The sequence below is a fragment of the Corvus cornix genome, chromosome 3 (assembly GCF_000738735.6).
Source record: "Corvus cornix cornix isolate S_Up_H32 chromosome 3, ASM73873v5, whole genome shotgun sequence".
NCBI lineage: Eukaryota > Metazoa > Chordata > Aves > Passeriformes > Corvidae > Corvus > Corvus cornix.
In genome coordinates this window covers 34,107,425-34,132,775 of record NC_047056.1, presented here as the reverse complement: position 1 = coordinate 34,132,775, position 25,351 = coordinate 34,107,425, and positions in this window count along the sequence as shown.

The following is a 25,351-nucleotide window of genomic DNA, read 5'->3' as shown; positions in this document are numbered from 1 at the left end:
CAATTGCTGGATTAGGATGCATGATATGTCACATCATAAGACTTGAAGAAATTATACATGAATAAGGAATAATTTCAAACTGTAATATTAACAGACCAGTGTCATGCTTCTTGTTCCTACTACAACTTTATGGTTAAAACACCATAGCTTCCTATAAATCAATTATTAATGAAAGCTATGATTATTATTTTTCATTTTCCAGTAGTACTAGCATGTATACAATAATATTACATGTTGCTAGCTAAATTTTCCACCTCAGAATTGCTTGCCTGGTTTTAGTGGAGCACAAAAGAGCAATACACACAGCTGTGTTTGAGTAAGTGTGCTTGAAAAGAAAAAGTGACTGGACCTTGCAAGTTAAAAAGGAAGTTAACTGACTTGATACATTAAAAACACAGAACTCCACTATTTTCTATTTGCAGACTGTTGAAGAAGTATTTTTATTGTTGATTTTTTACCATAGTTCAGCTTTAAGTATTTTTTATTTTATAACTGAGATTTCCAAAATTGATTTTGAAGCATAATAAGGCCTCAGTAGTGTAAGACTTTTTTCAGTACTGCATTGTAAAATCATAGCGAAGGAATGGTAGCATAGCACAGAAACATGTATGAGAATTATACAGTAATGAATTAATAACTTTCAGTACTGTTTAATGGTTTAGTTCTGCTCAAGGACAGAGTAAAATGAAGTAAGAACTGGGAAGTAGAAGATGGAAAATTACTAGAGAAAGAACGTGACAACACAGTATCTCCTGTGGAAACACAAAAACTGGGAAAACATTACAGCTTCACAGACTTCATCATTCTGCAGCTGATGTTGAGCAACAGATTCAGAAAGTCCCTCTGAACACTGTACACCACCCTCATCAAAGACCATCATCTGTAAAGGCAAAAATTAAGCAGCCATCAGAGGAAGTAACATAATCTTTCTAGATTACCTCTGTCAATAAATACCCTGCAGATTGCTTCCATCCTTATGTTTAATCCATCCATTACTACAAAAACATGCTAAGCAAGAGCAAGCCCATAGTGAAGTGTGCTCTGGGGTCTGCAGTCACACAGGACCAGCACAGGGCTTGCACAGAAACTTTGGAGGCAGCAGATCTGAGCAAGAAAGTGCTCACTGACATATTATCCTAAATTCAGCTCAGGGGAAATTGCTCCTTAGAAAATGGATATGTTACTTATCTCTCTGAGACCTTAACTTCTGCCAAGCACATTTTTAAACCCCACTGACTTAAAAAACAGCTATCTTTGGTTGGTGATTTTTCTTCAATGACCTTAATAAACCATATCTAGAGGTATTTTGGTCATTATCTGTGTTCAGAATTAAACACTGCTGCAGTTCATTTCTTGATGTTTTCCATTTTTTTTCAATGGTATAATATTGTTCTTCAAAGCAATGCCAAAATTCCCTGGAGATAATTCCCATCTGAAGCAGTTTGGAATGGTAAGGTGGAAATGAAGTAGTAAAAAACAAATTTAATCAATTCTTACCATTTCATCTACTTCTAAACTTTGATAGTTTGGACTCCCTGATCAGATTATTTTCTCTTAAGGGTGAGTCCTTGCATAGCAATATATATGAAAACATCAGAAGTGGCTGGACAGGAGAATCACTTGTCAGGTAACTCTAAATGGTCAACGTTTCATCAGTTCTGCAACAGCCAGTATCAGTTTAACCAAAATTCTTTTGGACTCGGTACTCAGGTGACATAAGCCAGGTTAACCCCATCACATTCCTGAGGCACTTCATACAAATTAAATTGTTGCCAACTGAACAAGGGGGTGCTCCTGATTTGGCTATTATCATTTAATTCATGGCAGTAGAGCGAGCACTGTTATTTTCAAAGATACAAGTAAGAACAGAGCAAAACCTTACTGATTACATGACTTCCCTACCTTGGTTTATTAAGGAGTTCCAAATTAATTTATTGTAAGTTAATGAGCTTCTAAAATAAGCTATTAATGGTAATTGTTTTCGCTTTTCTCAGACACTTTTTGAGATTAACCACATTTAGCACTTATGGTGCTTCTTTTTTACAACCCACTCATTGCTTTTCACAGCTTTTTGGCAAAATTCTGCTGTCAATTAGCATGAATACACAGCTTTTTCAGTGTTGACAAATTAGTGGAAAAGGGAGAGAGAGAGAAATTCTGTTTTCAATGAAGTCTCTACAAAAAGCTTCATAGATTTCAATGGGAGTAGGAACAGTTCCTCCAAAGATGAGATCTTTCAGCTTGAAATTGTTGGGTAGGTTTTTAGCTAGATAACAAAGGGAGGCTTGAGTTCTTCACTACAAATTCTGCACAGGTCTCAGTAAGCAGTTCTGACTGAATTTTTCCTAGTCCTTGTATTCTGAAGCATTGCACAGCTGTAGGATAAGAGCTTTCTTATTTGATAAGGCTTATTTATGAAAAGGAAACCAATCTCACCAAGGTCAGATGTTCACCTGAAGGATGCACTGAGTATATCCAGAGCCTGACAAAAGACTCAGTAACCATTGCTCTGGCATTTTCAACTGGAAAGCAGCCTGTCCACACTACGACATTCAGGACACTGCACCTTCCTGTTCTGTCTCCAGCCCTTTATCCACTTCTGAACAAGAGTCTTCATGGTAGGAAGTGTTGATTTTATTCATTCTCTGTATATTACAGGCAGAAAAATCCAAATACTAGTTGCCACCCTTAATCTCTACTTGCACTGAAAAATTATTTATGGGCAGGAGGACCCATGAGATAGTTTGCTTTTGACTGAGAATGCATTATCTCAGTCTGTATTACTGGAAAACAGGAACTGACTTTGTATTAGCTGAGGTAGAAAACATAAAGCCACAATCACCAGATTTATTAGGTAGAAAAATTGTATAGAGTTATGAGATTTTTATTTCTTTTTTTACCTGAGGTTCAATTTTAATGGTAACAATATAACCATGATAAAGCAGTTACTGCAGAAGTGATATAAAAGCGAGTCAAAGTTTAATCCACAGAATACCTTACCCAATGCAACATGAAACAAACCACTATGTAGGCTTTATAGGAATATGCAAAGTATGTGGCTTTCTTTAGAAAATGGCATGGTCAGTGGAGCTGCTTTTTAAGTTTCTTCTACACGCATCGTTCTATTCAGGTATAAAAAGGAGGTTGAGTTTGTGAAAGATACCAAAGTGCTAACAGACTTTGCTTGTTTAAGGTGGTTATTGTGATGTTGGAAACAATAAGTGTACAGCAGTGTTTTGTCTGGCTTCTGGTCAGGATCCCCAAACACAGAGGCATTGGAACAAGGCTGACCCATCCCTACCTTTCTAGCATTACGGCTCTTACAGCCAGTGTGGAATTGTCAGGTTTAAACACTGTGGAAAAAGATTTCAGCCAGATCAAAAATATCATGGTGCAGTGGTTTGACTGGACACCAGGTTCCCAGTGAAGCCTTTCCACCATTCCCCCTCCTCAGCAGGACAGAGCAGAGAAAATAAAACTAAAAGCTCATGAGTTGAGATAAGGGCAGGGAGAGATCACTCACCAATTTCCCTCACAGGCAAAACACACTTGACTTAAGAGAAATTAGTTGAATTTGTTACCAATCAAAATCGGAGCAGACTAATGAGCCGTAAAATCTTAAAAACACATTCCCCCCACCCTTTCCTTCTACAGAGTAAAAGTGTAAAGAATTGTGATCAATACAGTTCTTCAACTTAGCAAGTTGATTTTTCTTCAGAATAGATTTATAGCATTCTTTTGTCTCCAAGTCTTAGTAAATAACAATTATTATAATGATGACATTCAGGTGAAACATAGATAAGAATCTCTCTTTGTATATATTCCGTAAGATGAAGGTATCTTTCATCTTCATGAAATGGAAAGTTGCTCACAAAATTGCACTGGATCTACTAATGCATTTGAGAAACATTTTAGATGCAAGTTGACAAATATCTTTGATAAACTAACTTAGGAAGTATTTTTTTCCAAAACTAAAAGCCTAATAATCAAGTAGAGACCACATTTATTTTTAATATTAACATATTTCTTTGCATTGGCTTCTTCTCTTCCCCTCACTCTGATTTTAAAGATGCGAGTAAACTGTTGTCAATGGAGTTTATTTCCAACAGCAAGCTTTCAGTCTAACTTTGTCTTGAAGCAAGGAGGAGGAATCTCAGAACAGGACTATGTGTAATTCTAGTTATTATGGGATACTTCAGACCTGCTGAAGCATTAAGTGATAGTGCTCAGATGTGAGAAGGGATTGAGAAACAGAGTTTTGTAGACTATCTTTTTGTGTGAGTCTCTGGACCACCTGGGTTTTCTCTGTCCATCCACTTCACTGGACCATTTCTGCAAATTCAGAGAACCTGCAATTCCTTTCTACTCTTGGAGTTGGAATTTTGGAAAGCAATGTAATTAAATTAATGGCGGTCATCTTTCTGAGGAAGCAAAACATGCTCTAACATGCTTAAACTCTTGAACTTTTGAAGCCAAAGCTCAGTATATCCTGTGTGTATTTCCTTCTGGTGATGATATGTAGATATAACATACATGCACAGGATACATACATGTACATTTAAGGGCATTTCATTTGCAGGGCAAATATTACACCTGGGTACAATAAGTTACATCAGCATAAGGATGAAGTGAGTAAATTAGCAAAACTAGGCTGTTGCATTGCTAATATCACTGTAGCATACAAGCTTGAAAGCATGGAAGATTAAATACTTCAAAATTTAGCTTGAAATTACAATTTGTATTGAAAATTATTTAGCCACAGGAGTCTAAAATCATTGGTACTCAGATTGAGTCAGCAATAACACAAAATTGACAGGCTATGGGATATGAGGTGTTGCTCAAACTAGGCAGCCAGACAGAAGATGGGGTAAAGAAGTCTGTGGAAAATTACAACAGTGCAAAAATCAAACCACGGGTTCTGCAAACTGCAATACTTGCAAGGAAAATCGGTTTGTTGCTCTAGTCTGCACAACACATTGGATATGACCCTGGATATAATGCAGAGAAATTTGGGTATAAACACTGCAGAAAAATTGAGCATTTTGCTGGAATATGGTGTGCTTCTTCCTGTAAAAACAGGTAAATAAAGTTACTGCTCCAGGCGTGCCTCTTAACTTTGTACATAATTACAATGTACATTGTGTTAGGAACTTCTATTTCTGCTACATCAGAAGGACAGACACAAGTGATTAATTAATGTCAAGGAGCAGTTCCGTGGTCTCTTGATTACCTGAATTCACTTACTTGCAATGCTTTAGAGGTTTGTCACTTGCTGACCCTCCACTATATGCACTGAGTAATCTGGGGAACCAATTTCTATACTTGGTTTACTGTACAAGAATGTGATTTTTACCCAGATACTACACTTGCTGTATTTCATACTGTTCATAGTTATGGGAAACAGAGAAATACCTATTTGCTGTAATATTCTAGCAGCACTTTATGCTACACTAGCAGACTGATGTCAGTGACTATAACAGACAGTACTGGAGAAAACATTGCCATGTAAAGGGTTTGTTCACAGAAACAAACTCTGGTCTTCTGTGGGATTCATACAACAGAAATATTTACATTAAAAAAATCAGAGGTCATATTTGCAAAATGCACAAAGACATCATTTACCCTGGTATACTGTGTACTGCTACATGCTGTCGTACAAGAGCTGACAGAGCTACACAGCAATTAGCTCACTTGATGGATTTCTCCACTTCAAATGGGTATGCTACAGACTTAATTCTATGCCCAAAGCTCTTTAAAGAATGACAGCCATGTTTCTCAATAATCAGTCTAAAGTCTGACATCAAAATAATGGTGTTTTATTGGGAAAGGTTTCTTAAGGCCCGTAGTACAGCCTTAGCTTTGCCTTTGTGCTGTATTACAGCAACTTAGCAAGGTGAGGTAGAAACTGAGCTTTGTCAGTTGCCACTTCCTGTTGGCAGAATTCTCTTGGTTTTGCCTATAATGCCCCCAGCAAGAGTAAAATTCAGAATGAACAAATACAATTACAAAAGTTTCAACCCCACCATGATCATGAATATGTTCTGGCTTAATTTGTACAACATGGTATGTTTTTTCCCTAACTGTGCATCTGCTACACAATTGTTTAGAGCAAAATTTTGTGGAACTGCAAAGACAGAAGGCAGAAAAATGCTGATTTGCAAACAGCCAGGTATTTACATTATTGCACACTATTGTGACTGCCACTGCCTCCAGTTACGCATATGGGCTCTAGCAAAACTTGCAAAAATCTGTAGGACACTCAAAACATCATTGCATTTGAACCCAGAACACTTGAAGAAACTGAGAAGAGCATTCATTGTTAGATAGAGCAAAGCATATACTTTAAGGTCACAGATTTATGGCTTAGTGCTGTAATTTATAAAGAGCCATTAAGTATTCCTAGTTTAATAGAGCCAGTCCTACAAAAATGACACAGCATCTTGCCCACAAGATTTGCTAGTTCCACACCCCCTTACTCACCTCTGCCTATCTACCGTTTCAACTACTCCGTAACCCTTCCCCATCAGAAAGCTGTGGTTCAAGTTGGTCAGTGATTAGTTATTCTAGAGAATTTACAAATATACAGTGATAATTTCTCCACCTGGGTTACAATTCATGTCAAGGGATTGTCAGAACAAAAGAGCAACTATAGGACCCCTATCATCAGTCTCCTGGCAAAGCAGCAGAGACTTGGCATCACCATTGCAGCCTGTCCCTTTATGTGATTCATTGTAGGGAAGGTTTGCTACTGATATCAAAGACCTATTTGTTCATGCACCATTGACTTCTGCTTTGCCATCATCCTGAGAGACCGCTTCAATAAATGTCCAGAAACAGCATTTACGTCACAAGTAACACTTGCTACTGTAATTACTTTCCTGTCCACCCTCTCCCGCAGAGTGGAGCCCAGAAGAATTAGTATCCAATAATGGATCACAATTCACGCTCATAGAGTCTGAAACTTTTCTGGGGAAGCAAAGCTTCATACACAGAAGATCAAATACTTTAATTAAACTTTGGAAGGAAGGTGTACTGATTGCTGGGCAAAAGACTTCCTACAAACTTCCACAGCATGTACTTTCAAAAGTGCAACACAGAAGATGCTTCCCAAATGACTATATGTGAAAGAAGAGTGAAAAGCTAAATGCTACTGTATTATAGATAAGCTACTCTGAAACAGAAGCATAACAGAATATAAAATAAAACAGCCCAATAGATGAAGTAAAATCACAAAGCAGACAGAAGTTACCCTCATGGTGCTAAGAATCTGCAAGCATCTCGCTTGTGAGAATATAAAATCTTTGATTATTTTATACAGGAGAATCAAAGTGTTGCTTCTCAAGACTGCCAGAAAAGGAAAAGGAAAAAAGAAAAAAATATCTTACACCTCTGAACTATCCAATAAGACAGGTCAAAATGCCTCCCCAACTAACGCAGAAAATACAGCTTATCTGCTGACAACAGGGCATACATAACAGTTCCCAAACAAAAAACACAGAAGGAAATTAAGATTATTTAACATTCTGCCAAATCCTGATTAACCACCTCCAGGCACTGTAAACCATTAGCTAAATAAGCTTTAAAGCTTAGCTTTTCATTTTAATAATTTTGTCACAAATCAGTTTGCCTATTTGGTCCCTAAGCATATGACTGCCTAGGAAATGGCTACATAGCTGCTGAGACACTACATAATAAAGGTACTGTTTCATCACTGCGTGTATGCAACATCTGTCACAACAGGCATACACAATCTTGCAGTAGATGCTTGGAAGGTGCTGCTTACAAGTTTGGAAGACTGCCCTCTCTCTGCAGATGCCCAGAAAGGAAATGTTCTGGCTTGCTGCTGCCACTGCTGTGACCCATCACAATACACATCCTTTTACTGAGGAAAAAACAAACATACAAACAAACAAACCAACCCGCAAAGAAACAAAAGCTTAGATAAACATTTACATTATTCTCTGTGAAAGAGAAGATACAGAAGTTAGAGAGACCTGGGGTGAGACCTTGCCATGATGCAGTCTTTTATGTCTGGTTTCCAAGAATTTTAGACATTTTTTACATTTTTGCCTAGTGTCTTCCCCATGATATTTTTCAAGGACATTTGAGATCATCAAAGACATATCAAAGATTCATAAACTCTTGAAAGTCTATGAAAACTGGTAACTGGATACACAACAGACTGATAGATATCCAGCTGGAAAAAAAAAAGAGTAATTAGGTAACATTTTTTAATTATACTCCAGCAAATCAACACATGAGAAATTTCATGTACAACCCCTCAAGCAGAGCTTATAATCAATTGAAACGTTCAAATCCAGGGAAATTCCAGTTTCAGTTTCTTATAGAACATTATTACTGAAAAGAAGAAAACTATTGCAAAGAGTACATTGCACAGTTCTCAGGTATAGCAGTCATCTTTGACAAGTCAGTGTTCCACAGAAAGATCTGAAAACCTACATTTGTCACTTTAAAAAAAGAACAGGTAATGCCTTGACTGCCTTACCACCATGGAGCTGTGAACAAATACTGATATTAATGGTCTGAGCACAGCCGCTAATATTGGTATCAGAAGACCACAGCCACTCTGTTGGCTGCAATGCATTGCCTTCTGCCATTTCTAATTATCTATCATTGAAAGTGGCATTAAAACATCAGAAAGTAGAGGTGAGTAATGCTGTAATATCCTGGCTAGCAGCAATCATTTTTTGTTATGATATTCAGTTTATTTTGTGAAACTAAGTTAGCAATCACTGATTTGAAATATCCATTAGGCTTAGAGGGGACACACATCTACAAAGAGATAAAGATAAGCGTTTTGTGCCAGGCATTGATAAGCTATTTACTGCACCACAAATCAAAGGAAATATTTTCACTGAAGAACAGATATACCACTACAGCAATCACCAAACATCTGCCTCATCCAGATCAGAGAGGCACGCAGACACTCAAATGACTTGAATGATCAAGTGTCTGAGCACAAAATGCAAGTTTAAAGGAAAAAAAACTACTGTGTTCTTCTGGGATAAGAACTTTCAAATCATAGATTACTTCACCATGCTTTCAGTGGCTCATCTGAAATTAAACAGAAATTGTAGCCTATTCAGTTCATATTAGATCTCAGCTCTCACCTCTTTTGGTTGAAACCACGTGTATAAATACTGAGGGGGTGGGTGGGGAGAAGGAGGAGGGGGAGGAGAGGAGTTGTCTTGGAAATTAAGGTTTTGTCATCATTATTTTGACCCAAATCATAGCTTGTCTGACTTTTCATCCTTTTAGGACTTGACTGCCCATCCATTTGTGAGTGTTGTAGTCCTAAAGTACTAATCCCGTTCTTAGCATTGACAAGGCATGCCACAGCACTGGAAACAAATACCAAAGTGAACAGTCACCACCATAAATTACATGTCAGTCATATTCACAAGGACAAATTTCTTTCACAAGTCTTCCTTTTGAGTATTTGCTGGTTTATCCACTTGAACAAATTGACTCTTTACTTGAATCAAACAAAATACTCAGTGGTAATCCAGTTTCTCTAAATCTGAGATTCCTGCATAAGGAATGTAATTAGTAACAAGGCCCCTCTGGGAGGAATTGTCTCAGCTAAGGATATCTTCTGATGGTGATGTGGCTCTAAGGAGATGGGTTTTTTCCCCTTCTCTTCCTACAGAGCCACACCGCTGAGGAGAGTCACAAAAAATTTCCGTCTATTCAGATTATTGTGCCCTCTCCTTTATTTGAGCTAGGTCACTGTTTGCCAGAAATGTCAAATCTCTTCCAGCAATGCACTAAATTCTATCTTGTGAGAACAGATGTTTCTTAGCGTCAGGGAGAAGCTTTCCCCACAGTTTTTAACCTTTCAGCTGTGGCCACTTTCAAAATGAAAATGTCTGCCTGTGCAACAAAAGCTGTGCTAACATTCTGAAGGTTAAGGTTACATACTGTGAGATTCAGACATCTTTTCTTAAAATTTATTATAGCAGCTTTAATATCATCTCTTTGCCTTGCATAGTGTGACAAGGACCTGTTTAATTATCAGCTTAATTAACTGTTAATTAAAATTGAAAAGCTAGATTTTGAAGTACAATTCTTCCATGCTTTCAGGTTTTACGACTTAAGTTTTTATCCAAGCCTGCCCCTTTGTTGAAAGCTGTCAATGTTCCCTTCATTTCAATGAAAACAGAAATTGCCTTTATCTTAATGATAAACTGGAAAAAGGAAAAAAAAATGAGCCTCGGCATTCTTTCCTTTGCTTTTTTAACAGGGCAATTTTGAAAGCTTACTTTAAAAATAAAATAGTTTTTTAAAAGTTGGTTGAGGTAGGGCTTTATGTCATTAAAAAAAAACAGGTCTGCTTCCTCACTGGGAGATTAGTATTTTATCAGCCAGTCAAATGAGTCTTCCTTTTTTTTTTTTTTTTTTTTTTCTTTTTTAATGTTGTGATATATAGGGCTGTAAAGCACAGAACACAAACTTGCCTGTCCCTGGCCATGCACACTCTGACTTCCCTCCTAATAACCTAATCTTCTGAGAGTGATTCTAGTCTGGGCTTTCTTGCAATACATCTGCAATCTAGTTATAAGCTAGAAAGGGAATTAATTGTTGTAGCTCCAAGCTACAGCTTTTCTTCTCTGACAGACTGGCAGCTGGTCCTTTTATAGAGTATCTCATAGGTGCCATTGAGAGGGGAGGTCCAGAAGTCCCTCATGCAGGTTTCTGGGTTTATTGCAGTAACAAAGTTCAGACATCTGTCAGGTGTTACCAGTAAAGAGATGTTCAGTGGTCTGTTCAACACAAGTGGATCAGGGAAACACAGTCCTTAAATGCACTAAGCAGTAAAACACATGAAGAACCATTTATCTGGAGTACAGTCTGGAAACAGCCCTCAGTCACATATCAGGGAGAGATTCTAGGAGATTTTCTTTCCTGCAAGGTCTCTCCCATTCACCAGGGCCCATGCAAGGGCCCCCACTGCTGTAAGGGCCCACCAGCACTGTAGTTTGCTAGGGTACCTACAACTCAGCTCACTGCAAGAAACAAATTTCTTGCCCTCCCAGAATAGTTACACTACATCTCAGAGTGTCATCATTCTTACCCAATGCCCCATCAAAAAGAAAGATCCCATGCAAGAAAAAAAAACATGTTCCCATCATTTTATGCATCGTGAGATGAATGAGGAGAAATGCAGGTCCCCCAGCCGATATGTTCAGTCAATAATACGTCTAGTGAAGCTAGAGCATTTCTCAGAGATGTAAGGAAGCAGAGGCTGTAACCAGAAGTCTTTGTGATTATGATAGAAAAAAACAGCAGTGCAGCTCTTCTCTCTCTCTGCATCTCTGACAGAAGAGGAAAACAGTGATAAACTGGATCCAAACACACCCTCCCTGGGTACTTTTGTTACTGCCTGGTGCCTCTTCAGCTTCAAGGTCTTTATCCCTCCCAGCTGGCCTGACTCTCAGCTACCTCTGTTCAAGTTTTCTCTCCTCAGCCAATTCTCAGTCCTCTGCCCAAGCCCTCACAGGGTTCTCAAGCTCTCTCTTTGGTCACTTCTCTTCCCTGTTCTCAAGAGATCCAGGAGCATTAACCATATTTTCCAAAATTACTGTAGCAAGCCTTTTTCTATCATTTCATGTAAGAAGCCATGCAGTTTTAATCACCAAGTTCAAGTTCCTTAAATTATCTATAGTACCTACAGTTTGGTCAATATTTTCTTCAGGGCACTCTGAGATGAACCATCAAAAATTAGAAAATGGTTAATGCGACACTAAGGAGCGTGAAGAAAGGAGAAAAAAATATGGTACCAGAGCTCAAAAAGAGCAATGAGCTTCACTGCCATCTAATCAGCCTAATGTGATCCAACAGAAACACTTTAGAAACAAGAATCTTAATATGTGCTGAAAGATAACTGAGCAAAATTCCCTTTGACATGACTGGAAATAATTAGGGCTTCACTCCTGTGAAAAGAAACCTCACTGGTTCCTAGGGAAGGTAGACTATTTTTTTTCTTCCCCTTTTAAATTTTTTCTTTATTGCATCTGTGGACAGTAAAAAAATACCACAAGGCCATTGTTAGCTACAAAACAGGAAGCTCATCCCTGTAAATTTGAAATTACAAATTTATCACCTAAGCACAGCAAAATCGATATTTTAAGCTAACAACTAAAGTAAGAAGAGTTCCTAAGTGGCATCATGTCACTGGATGGCTCTTACAGGCATTAATTCAGACATTTTGCTATACATCACTAGTAAACTTCAACTTTGTACGAGTGGGAACTGATTGCTTGACAGGGTGATTGCAGTCACTCTGGCGGACTTCCACAAGTACAGATACCTAGCACATCAGGAAAGGTTCTTGCTCCCATCTTTATCTGGGGGCAACAGAAGAAAATTTTGCCCTTCTGTTTAATGGTATATCATAATTTTTTTTCCCGCTTCCATCAGAGCAAAAGGAATTCTTCAGATTTCAGAAAAACTGTACCATAAAGTCAAGCAAGCCCATTCTTTCAACACCACTGAAAGAAAATTTAAAAAAACAAAAAAGGTTCACCCAGTCAGTCATGTTTACATTTCCATTAAATTTTTATCTTCTGACTTTCCACTCAGGAACTTCCCAATAACATGTCCTTAAAGTAGTTCTTATGAAACAAATAATTCCTTGACACTAGTGGCACAGATGGATTATAAACAATTTGTACTTGAAACAGATGCACTAATACCGTCAATGAACCCATTTGGGGTTTTTTTGCATTTCCACTACTTCTGCAAAGCACTTACAACAAAACACCTTTTTGTCAGTCCTGACCTCTTTGAGAAATGCAGTGATGAAGTGCTGAGGTCATTTAACTGAAAAAAGCAGCATCAAAATATCTAAAAATGCGGTGACTCTTATAAGGAAGCAAAGTACCAAGTCACTTAGCAGAAAATAACAATGCAGAACAAACCAGCCTCTTTCTCTTGTGGATTTTTTAATGGTGGCTGTGTGACTAGGCTTGTTCTAAATGACCTTCTGATTTTTTCCAGAGGGATAAAAAATACTGTGGCTTGGAATATCAGCAAATAGTAGTAGTAATTTCCCATACTGTTAATACAATTTTGTTTATCTGAGACTGCAAAATAAGCACAGATTAACCTGTAAAACCCGAGTTCTGATGCCAACCTTTGTATGATCTCTGTGAGCTGATTCATCTCTCCTGACCTATTTATTTTACAAAACAAAGCTCAAACCCTTAGAGGTGTTAAAAATTAGCACTAACTATGAGGCTGCTCTGCCAATAAAATGCAATCTAATGCTATAATATCTACTATGTAATGAACGCTTGTTGCTTTCTGGTTTGGAATCTGAAATGTAACAGTCTATCTGGAGCACATCTCCAATGCTCCGTATTTCGTCAGGACCTTTTACCCGAAGAACACAAGTCTGAACCTGAAAGTTGTGATGCCAATGCCTCATCACAATCCCAGGACTGACATCCAAATATTTGTGTACTGCTTGTGCCACTCCAGTGACAAAAGACATGCTAATACATTTGCACTGCTAGGTTTTTTACTGTGGATAGCATCAGTTCTAATCAGTGAATTATCTCATTTATTTTCACAGTCAACAAATTACTCATTCTCTATATCCAAAGAACAATTAATGCCTGTAGTCATTCTTTACTCATAAAATATAATGGAATCATTACCTTTTTTCTGACAACTTTTTGAAGGTTAATAACCAGGTTACTTCTAAGTGGTTTGTCTGTGCTATTCAGTCTCCCTCTCTTGTTTTTCACTTCTGCTCCTGTCTGACAATTTTACAGAACAGTAATTATCAGCAGATCCACAGTAGCAGCATTGTGACAATTAAAAATGCTATAGTTCAGAGCAATGTTTTTAATCACTCACCAGAGCCATGCTTAAACTGGGTGTATCACTCAGCTATTTTTACCAACCTTTCGTTTCAAATGTTTGATAAAACCTTTTAGTCACAGTTCCTACATATTTTGCACTTTGAAATAAAAGGCTTTTTCTTCCTACATCATCTATGTGCTGATTAGTTATTCAAATCTAAATATTCCTAATCTGTATTCTCTGTTTATAACAATCAGTAGTATCTGCAGTTGTTTCTTGTGCTCATCAGAGCACAGTACATGAAATTTATGTCTTAATGGCTGCTAAAATCTTTCTGGGAGGGGATGCACCACTGGCTAATGTGATTCTTTGCAAAGTAGCTCATTCCCATATATTCATGACTGCCACCCATCATCTTGGGTTTGGGAAAAAAAAAATTAAACATTAAATACTAGGATTGTGTTTTCCATTTGGAAACTTTGTCCAAACTCCCACCAATCTCAAGCTAAAGCATGGCAATTTAAAAATTTGTAATTAACACTAAATCACTGAGCAGTGTTGAGCTTGTTTTCAAATCTGGGGTCAATGACTAATATCTAAAACCTGCAAAGTTCTAAACCTTTTTTATGTACATTTCTCTGTCTGAAGTGGAAGTCCAGCTCTACTCTGAGACATAAAGTTTGGGCAAGTTAAAGGAGTAGTACAATACTAACTGGAAGTAATAAGAAGCCTTTTGTTTTAGCTACTCTTAGCACTGAGCTAAAGATATATAACCCACTTTCTTCATATTTGTATCTGTGTCTCTTTGGCACTTTGACCATGCATTTCAAATGTTCCAGTGGTGAGGATGGATGAACACGAATGATGGATGGTCGACTATCTGATAGATAACGTCGCTATTTTCCATCTCAAAAACTGAATCCAACATAATTAAAGTTTCTTTTCAATATTCTTTTTTTCCTCTCTGATGCTCACTGCCTTCCATTTCCCCCAACTATCATGATTTTTCCCAATATACAATGGGCACTATTTATCAAAAGTGACATTCTTAGATAAAATCAGCTCCAGCATGTAAGTGCATAACCTACAGCCTGTAGAGCTCACTTCCACTGCCTTGGTCAGGGTTTCTATGTAAGCAGTGACTTCCCAGTCACTTTTGAGTCTTTTCCACTGCTGTCTTTCTGTTGCTGAAAATTGTTTATCATGAAACATTAAACAAGAACAGCCTTGCCCTGGAAGTTTGTAAAGCAGTTAATTGAAAGGGAATAGGACAGAAATTTTCATCTCCACATTTGGTCACTTTTATCCTTTCTTTGTTTTCTTTTTTTTACTTTGTCTCATCTTACCCAGCTGTCTGTATAAAACATATCAATCAAATGTATGAGGGTTTTTTCCCCAGAATGACCTATGGCTCTATAGGATTATTATTTCAGAATAGAATGGAATTCACAGAGAAGCAAATAAAATTACCATGAGCAATGTTCCCACTAAATGAAGTGTTTTCCTTGCAGTCAACTTGGCTTTTTGTATTTCTCATCCTCATTAAGTATTGAGCATAAGAGAACCAAGTATTTGGTGGTGTGCTAAGGGGAAGCGGTAAGCATCCTGTGTCTCATACATACACACATTATACTCATGAAAGATTCAAAGATTTAAGATTCCCTTAAAATGTATGTGATCCCCTGGCACCACAAATAGCTCTAAATCTAGCAGTTGTCTCCCAGATGCTTTCCCACATTCTCCAAATAGCTTTAAACACCGATGCTCTCAAGCATATCAAGGGTAGTTCTGATGAATAAATTTGCAGCAATCACAACACTTAGCAGTTATGTCCGTAAACAACTTCGGGATTTTAAAAGCAGACAATATTTCCAAATGTTAGGCTTCACAGTGGTCTTAATTTTCTGAATGTGATTCTTCAAAATTCCTGAAATCTAGAATTCTTAAAGGGGAATGCAGGTGATTCAATGTCCATTTTATGCATCCAGTATCCAATCCTATAAAATGTTGAGTAACACTGAGATGAGCTCACAATTTTCAACTCTCAAAGCCACTTCAAAACCTTGAGAGATTAGGCCTTTGGAAAACAGTCATCCTGATAAAGTGATGGCAGCCTAAAAGAAAATGTTGGTTCTAAGCAAAACCTCTCTGGAGTATATGGAGAAAATACCTTTCTCAGCAGTCATCCTGGAAACTCCTAATGGGTCATTCTTAACCACACTAACAGACTTTGCCATCTTGTTCTAACATCAAGACAAACTACTTTGCATGACTCTTGTCTCTCCTTTGAGTTTATCTCACTGTAGGTCAGCTGTGATGACAATTGCACACTCACAAAATGGAGAATCCTCAGCTGCTAAACGTAGGTTGAAAGTGATTATCACTGCCTTAGACTGTTCTCTGCTTGATTAAATATACAAGACCTGCAGTTTTCTAGCCAGAAGGTGAGTGCTTTCCATAACTCTGCAATAGGGATAAAGCACAAACTTCAACAAGTAGGAACTGCTATGAGAAAACATAATGAGGAGCCATGGGAAAAGTTCAGACACAAGAAAAAGAGGAAATTTGAGTTAAAAAACAAAACTAAACAAAAAAGTCTAGAATTGTCTGGTCTTTTCCAACCTAAATGATTCTATGATTCTATAACATGACAGGATTTTCTTAAAGCAGCATGGGGTTTTTATCAATATATTTGTTTTGGTTAGACATGTACTAGGTTGAATGACAAGAATTTACACCTGATGAGAGCTGGGCCAAAGGCCTCTAAGACTGCATGAAAACAGGACCACGTCATCATCACCCAAAGCTCTCACTCCTGTGAGGGAAATGGTGGCTGAAGTACTGTATGCTCCATTTCAACAGGCAGAAACTTTGGCCAGAAAATGCCCTTCAGCATTGAAACTTCAACAACAAAAAGAGCAGAAACATTATTTCCAGTAAATTGCTCCATGCAGAAGTTCAACTTGCTATCAAAAATCAAAACTTCTTTTGTTTCCCACAAAAATTCCCAAAACCTAATCACTTTGCCTCAGGCCACCTGAAAGGGTGAATGAGAAGTAAGTCTCAAAATTAAAACAATGAGGATTTTGTTATTTCTGGTGGAAAGCATTTCAGACAAAACTATCAAAAATTACCCATAAATGTAAATGAGACAATTAGATATAAACTCAATCTTCTTTTTGTTTTAAGAAGGTATTTTCTTCCTTTATCAGCCAAGCTAGTGCTATAGGAGATACAAGTGTCATACTGTGGACAAGAAGATTATTTCCTACCTTGCTAGTTTTAAAGCAGCCTTTAGATGCACAGCATGAAAGCATCTTCATTGGATTGTTTATCTAGAGAAGAAATACAAGCCTATTCACCTGAGTTTTCTGCAGACCTCCCTTCACTTTCAGAAATTTCAGGGCTTTTAAATCCAAGCCTACCAATGACACTTCTTTGCTTGTTCTCTTGTCTAAACAATAAAAATCAATAAATTGTAGAGAGAAGGCCTTTCTGGCATAGCTCCTCATACTTTTCTACCTGAGACTGTACTGAGTCTTGGTGGCTAGAGAAAGAGTAATTCCTAAACTGTTTCTAAACACATGCATCCCTAAAACATACCTCAAACACAAGCCAAGTGGTGACCTTCCAGCAATCAGAAAAGCAGAGCAGACAGCTAAGAGGGTGAAGATCAGCCCCTCAGACAATTAGATGTCACATGAGAAGCAGCCAGTAGCCAAAGCCCAAAAAACAAATGCCAGTTATGATCCCTCCACATTCAACAAACTCAGTTTATTCACATACAAACAGGGGGGTTTTGCATTAAAATTCCTTTTTCCTCTTTTTTCTTGTGCAGCATGGGTTGTTTATTGTAACTGTAAATTCTAAGGACAGGTATCTTAGCTGAACTATGGCCTCAGTCCCCACACACTTTTCTGGTCTCATAACCTCTTTTTATTGATGTTTTTATATGTTTGGAATAATTTCTATTCCTTCCCTACCAGTCCTCATTTCTCTTTCCATTCAAGTCCTTACATTTCTGCCTGCTTTGTGTGTAGCCTTCTGCACCTTTTTCTTAACAGCCATCCATTCTTATACAGTCGATTTCTCTGGGGATTATCACATGTTCAGACCAAAGAAAACCAAATATGATCTTAGGACTGGCTGCACAAACAGGTTCTGAAAACTTGCAGTTTCTGCTAGCTTCAATAAGAAATAAGCCTGTTCAACAACACAGGATTTCAACTCATCATTACTTTAAAAAATGATCCTTATCAGTGGAATCCTAAATGCATACCTGGCGGAGTGTAATCCTACAAAATCTGAGTATTCTCAGATTGGATATAATTTGTAATATGAAAACATCATAAACAAAAATGTAGTTATTTTTTTTAAAGCCAGTAATCTGAGAATGGTGTGTTAAAATTCATCACATACACTGGTTTCTTTTTTGTGATTCCTTAGCCATGCACATCTCCAGGTGCTGTTTCTATTTACTGTGTCTCACTTCATTCATTGTTTATCAAGTGCTTCCACCTCAGATCCCTCCTGGTGAATATTTGTAACCCTGTGCTGTTGACTATCTTAGCTGTGCTCTTTGCCTGCACAGATTTTCAAGTATTTTGTTCTTCAAATATACAAATTTTGATCATATAAAAAAATTTGGGGGTCTCAATAGCATGTTTCTAAGATGAAAGGTTCACTTTTATATTAATTAAGCAAGAGCACACTGGCAGCTGCTTGAAAGAAATGGAAACCACACACTGGACCTTTCTAAATGGGAAGTCCTTCCTTCTGCAAAACAGAAATAACTGGAAGAAAACTGGAGGGCAGCTTCCCTCAGGGAGAAAGTTTGCATGGAAGCAATTTACTTAGGTGTGAGACAGTCCCACAGTCTTCAAAGGAAAAAATAACGGTGGAATGCAGTAATTTTTGACCCATCTATAGAGAGACTGAAAGAATTTTAAGAATAACAGCAGTGGTACCAGTGTCCTGGCTTTGAAAACGGCCTGTTTAAGTCCCTTTGCCCCTATTTCTTACCTACTCTTTTGAGTTTATCTTGTCATGGTATCCAAGTGCCTTCCACAAAAGGAGAGGTGAAGCATATTTTCATTTTGGAGGCAAATATCCTGCAGGGTCCTGAGTTTTCAAGCTTAGATAATTTAGCATTCATCCACCTTCTCTATCCACTGTCTTTGTTTGAGAAGTAAAAATCATCAGAGCAGAACCCAGCTGCATTTTGTGTTCATAAAAACAGTTTCACTGTTTGTTAATGAGATCGAAATGCCGACAAGGACAGAAGTGTAGAATGCATATGTACAAAATATACTTCAAGATGTCTGGCTACCCTTTAAATTCTCCCTTTTCTATCCTAAAATTATATGTTCACAGCCTATTTCAATCAGCCCTGGACCTGCAAAATTTTTGTATATGCTTATTTTTAAGCACTGTTATTATCTTCAGTGTTGCTGAATTAAGTCAGTCTGCAATTTTATAAAACCTTGCAGGATGAGGGCCTAAACCTTGAATAATACAGGGTTTCCTTCCTTAATGCTTTTATTCTTCCAAATTGTTCTTTAATTCTTCTGTTTTTCATCTCTCATCAGTATCCTCAGATGACCAGTATGGGACTGATTAGCACATGAAGAAGCATCATTAAAGTTTAGCTTTATGTTCTGCATCTAATTTAATCTAAGAACTGTCTTCTAAACCTATGTTTAACTTTTTATCAGATCAATTTTTCTCATTTTACAGTCCAAAGGTTTTATCCCTTCAAACTCATAACAAGAAATGTTATCACTTCAAAGCACGGAAGAGGTATATACAGGGACAGTATTGTACCTCCTGGCACTTTTGGGGAATTTAACAGTTCCACTGTGTGTATGTATATACTTTGCACTTAAATGCCTTCTCTGGTGTCAAGTGGGTATTAGACATTGCATTCATGCTTACTGCATGAATGGTAATGGTAGGCTGTTTAACATCCATGGTCTTTCAGCTTGGATACAGCTGCACTTCAGGTGTGTCTATACGTTGAGCTTTGCTGTTTTGCAGGAGTAAAGATGCTACAAATGTTATATAGCAATGTATTGGAAGAGAGTTATAAATACAATCTGACAATTTTTATCTCAAAAGGATTTACAAGATTAAAAGCTAATTAGAGAGATAAGATCATAAGCTATGATCATAGGCTAAGGCGGGAGGAAAGGAGGTGAGCGAGAAAAGATAATTGAGATGAGGCGCAAACAGATGAGCTAGAGTTATGGAAAGGCAGCACTCAGTAGATGAAGCTCCAAATAAGAGAGAAGTTCTTGTTGCTGCACTACTGAGATTATATGATAATAACATAGTCAAAGTGCAGAGGAATCCAGAGTCATTTTTACTGGTAGTGTGTGCAACAAAAGGAAAGCAGGTGAATGTAACCAACCAAAATCTTTGAAGGTGAAATCATGAGCACAGAAAGTACCATCAATAAAAAAACAAATCTGTAGAACACCAGGTACGAATCAGAAAAACTACAGGATCTCCAGAACCTGGTCAGGAGATAAGATGAGAGTCAAGGCACTCAGGAATTTAGAATGAAAATTTAAAAGTGAAAAGCAGGACTATTGGAAGTGTTTTTAAAGCAAACTAGGAGGAAAATCAAAATCAGAGAAACTGGAAAGGAACTTGAAGGACTTCAGAGGAAAAAGCTGTATAGCAGAAGTTCAGAGAAGATGAATGCCACATAGGCAGCAGTTCTGCATATGTAATGCTACACTTTATGTATACGTGAGTATGTAATATATTTCTGAGTAGGTAACGCTGCCTTCCTAGTGCAGTCAGAGGATGGTCCAGCAGGCAAGCAGATCACAATGATACAGACAACGAGGAAGACTTTGCAGGTAAAAGAAATGAGTCTGTAGAGAAATTAATTAGAGCATTATGACAGTGGTAGGAAAAGTCACAGCTAAAGGGCTTTTTTTGATGCAGTAAACCGATACTTATCCAAGGGGAGTATGGGTAACAGAGATTTGGGGATGCTGAGAAATTTAGAACTTTATCAAAAGAAGAGGAGAGGCGCTCTCCTCTATTCATATTTATATGAATAAAAGGGATCTTGGAAATAAGCATCCTAAGAAAAAAATTATGTTCATGTCTCACACTCCACAAAGAAGTAAATGAATATTGGAACATACAGAAAAGAAAACCAGATAATGAGGAGGAACTGGGTCAGGAAACATGCAGCAACTAAACCCAGTAGTTAAGTGAAGGCACATGAATGCTTCTCTAAACATCAGTCATGACGAACATTCATACAGATAAATTACTCTAATGTGTTGAAAGAAAACCTCCTCTGTAATTACAGAAGTTACACCAAGCAGAAGTACATGCTAGGAGGAAGCTGCACCAGCTAGAAAATTGTTTATGGTATAACTGGGTAATGTTTCTGTGTCAGAGAGAAGTCAGTTCGATTCTTCTTTAATCAGCATCTGCTTTATCCGAACCATCTTCTGAGGTTTTAAAATGTATTTACTGCTTTCGAACCTCATAAAAATGAGGTATTCTTTTATTCACCCATAATATTTTTTGTCTGGGCACTAGGTAGCCCAGTATCTAATCCTTACCAATGGTTTGTGCTCTCCAGTGGCAGGATGGAGCAACCATCTCTGAAGCTAAATTCTTTTCCTGTACCTTATCTGGAGTCTGGCTGAAAATATATTTCCTCTTGCTACATATTTCTGACTCCTATTTATAGAAATAAAAGTTGGGGAAGTTTTTTTTCTGAGATACTTTATGCTCATGCTCCACATCACTGACCACTAGCTATGCTTCTGTGTTGTTCTCATGAGCCACTTCTTCTGGGTTTTAATGAGTTAGTACAGTTAGATTGCTATAATTTCCCATATTACCACCAGAAAGTTAGTGAAGGTAAAATGCCCCAAAAACATGATAACAGCTTTTCCATGCCAACATGCCTTCAGTTGAGAGGTCAAGCTCAGACACATATGTTTAGAGGGATATTTTTCCTCACTTTCAGGAGCAAGCCTCAACCTGTTCCATCTCTCAGGGAGAAAACCAGTAGGTAGACCATCTTCAGTAGTGCTAGGCAGGTGTATCCTGCAAACAAAAGGCTGATCCAGGGAATGAAGCAGTGGTTACACTGACGCTTAGTGACAGTAACCACACAGGCACGGAGAACAAAAGGAAAGTATTTCAATCTGGCCAGCCTGGTTTCTCACTGTGCATGATGTGCCATATTCATTGCAGATTCAGTAGAGTACTGATGTCATCTCCTGTCTCCTCATCCTTATCCTTCTTCTCAACCCAGGGGTGACTCCTCCATTGTACTTTCCTCTTCCCCTAAACCAATTCCTCCCCTTCACTCTGTGTTTTCCCATTTTTTTACTCTACTGACACCTCTCTTCCTCCAAGTGCCAAAAGGAGACCCAGTTGCCCTTTCCACAAAATAATAGAGTGCTTTGGGTTGGAAGAGACCTTAAAGGTCATCTTGTTCCAACTTCCCTGCCATGGGCAGGGACACCTTTCACTAGGTCAGGTTGCTCAGAGCCCCATCCAACCTGACCTTGAACAGTTCCAGGGATGGGGCACCCACAGCTTCTCTGGGCAACCTGTTCCAATGACTCAACACCCTCACAGAAAAGAATTTCTTCCTAAAAAAAAGTCCTGGCGCTTATGACGTTTAGTTATATGACATAATTAATGTTTCCTGGACCATACTGACCCAGAACACTCTCCAAGAGCAATGCTAATCCATATAAAAAGCCTACTATTTTGATATCAAGCATAAAAGAAGTTTTAAGTTCTCCCTGATATTGATTGTTTCTTGTATTTACTGAAGAACTCATAGCCAAAAATCAAATGTGCATCTCGGGCATGTGCCTTCTGGTCATTTTTGCCCATGGGCTTAAGAGGTGATTTGAAGACTTGTCATGAAAACCAAGATTGTTTCATAGCTTCTAGTGAAAATGGTCTAGCCACATCTCCATTTCATTTCCCGTTTTCCAGCTTCAGCAAAACTCTTTCACTCCAAATCTCTCTGGGTATCTAAAATTTAGAAACCTTTCCAGCCATTATCCTTTACACTTCCATATGCCCACGTTGTTATCTGAACCAGAAAATAAAAGAAAAACTTTTTTCAAAAGAAGGGCCATTGTAGAAGAGCTCACAATTGTGTGTGATATTGTTTGAAGTTGCCTACTGAACTCACACATTTCCAGTGCTTCAGACAGAGGGGTTAGGTAGGCTTTAAAAAAAAAAAGAAACACTACTGTTCAGAAGCTTTTTTTAGCTTTGATGACAACTCCTCTGAAATTGCTTATTTTTCAGATCAGTGGAGAGGGATACAGAAGGTCTTGGATCATTACAGAACATGAAGATCCTTACACATCTGAGCATATTGCAAGTGACAGCAGAACACAGAGTGAGCCCCCAACAACACTGTCGGCAGCCAGAGTTAAGAAAATAACATTCACTGAAATTTTCCTTACTTAGAGATGTTTTCTGACTTTTTTGTTGACCCGACACTGTTGTGTGCTTAAAGCAGTCAGAGATGTGTTACATCAGCCCAAGTGCCTGATGCAGAAGCACAGGGAAAAGATCATCCAAGGAACCTCACTGACGATCAGGTCAGCAAATCAAACTGCATACAAATGTACCTATCTTAATAGCAGCAGCTTTCCAATCCCTCCATCCAGGAGAAGGCTTCTGTAGGTGTCTGTAGAGAAGGAGAAGATGGGAAACCAAAAAAAGTGCATGTTGCAGCCCTCCCACAGAAATAGGAATTGTTAAAGCTCAAGGCTGCAAGCAGAACCACACTGTAAGGCGAAAACTGGCCATTCTGGAGCCAGCTCAGAGGCAGTGCTCCCATGGGTTTGCTGCTCCCATGCTCCACAGGTCAGCTGAGCAGCAGCAGACTCACCTGTTGAAGATCCACCACAGCAAGCACAATGAACCTCATGCTGTTTATGTCTCTTTTTAAAAGCCAGGTTCTGACATTCACAGGCTCACACGTGAATGATTTTATCTTCTTTTGCTTAAAGAGAGTTTCTAAAAATTACCACCTAAAATTCTGAAATTTTAGCTATCAAAGGGATAAGGAATTTTAATTTCTTTCTCTTAAAGGCAATGCTTTAAATACAGTCTCTTCTTTTTTGTCACATTTAGCATGTGATTTCTGACTGCAAAATTCACGTGTCACTGAAGTTTCCACGCTAAGAACTTTTGTAGAGTGGCTGCCCAAAATGCTTTTCTTGTGTGAGAAGGTGAACTGCCTCACCGGCAGTCAGTGACCTCAGGATACCAATTAGCAGAGGAGCTGCTGGGCTGTCACTAATACTGACCCACTTCACACCCAAGCAAGTGAAGGCAAGTTGCTGTAGTCACATCATCCACTATGGAGTGCAAGCCCACGTGTTGTATCTTCCCAAATCTTTAAGCAGAAGCTTGCTGTTTTACCCTTGAAATGTCAAGCTGAAAAGCTCACCATAGGCTACATCTAAAATAAGGCCACCCATTGCACAGCAGCATTGTTTCTCCTCTCTGAGCAGAACACGGAGCACACAGCCTGCAAAAGGGCATATAGGTGGCACATCTGTGGTTCCCTTATTTGTGCAAGCACCTTGAAAGCTCTGACCCTCAGCAGGCAGCTGTGAACCATGAGGAGAGGGGGACCACCTACCTGAACGATATGAAACTGCAGTAAGGGTATAACAGAAATGACTGGAGGATGAAAAGCACAGCTACATGTAACTGAGGTATCCTCAGTATCAACAGAGCCATTCCTGGAAGCATGAACAGAGTTTGGGTGCTATAAAAGAATTTCATTGAATTATTATTATTATTATTATTATTATAATCATCATCTGGCCTGACCTCAAGGTGTCATCTTACATTTTGGTTTAACAGCACCCTCCCATTTTGCATCTTTACCTATAATGACTTTGTTTCCGCTTGACTTCAACCAGCAGCTTACAGAATGGGCCATTTACACACTATTACAGTTCCCATTTATTCAAATAACTAAAAAGCTTTTAGTAAAGTCTAGACCACACTTTAGCCTCTGGTTTCTCTTTTCCAGGAAAATGATGGTTGCTGACCCACTTAATCCACCTTAACAAAGGGAAGGGAGATTTGGGTTTGTTTTCTTTATACTTGTAATCTTTCCCTCCTCAAATTGCTTTCTGGGAAGATGATCAACCAAGAAGAGAGAATTGTGTCACCTTGTGATTGATTACAGCGTTTCTCCAAGTCACGCTCCTCATCTATTTCATATGACATTTACAAAAGCTAGCATGATGTTATATTCATCAGTTTCTAGAGAAAGAAAATGTCTACCAATAAGAGATCCATTTGTTTAATCACAAATAATTCCATTTCTTCGCAGTCTATCTTGGGAAACATAATGAATACTTTAAAACACTCTCCAAAATATTTCTCAGACATATTTCTTATATCATGTAAGAAATATTTAGTTCTGCTTAGTTATCAGGTGGCACTGTTTCTGAGCTTTCATAAGCCTGTTTTTTCCAAAACCTCT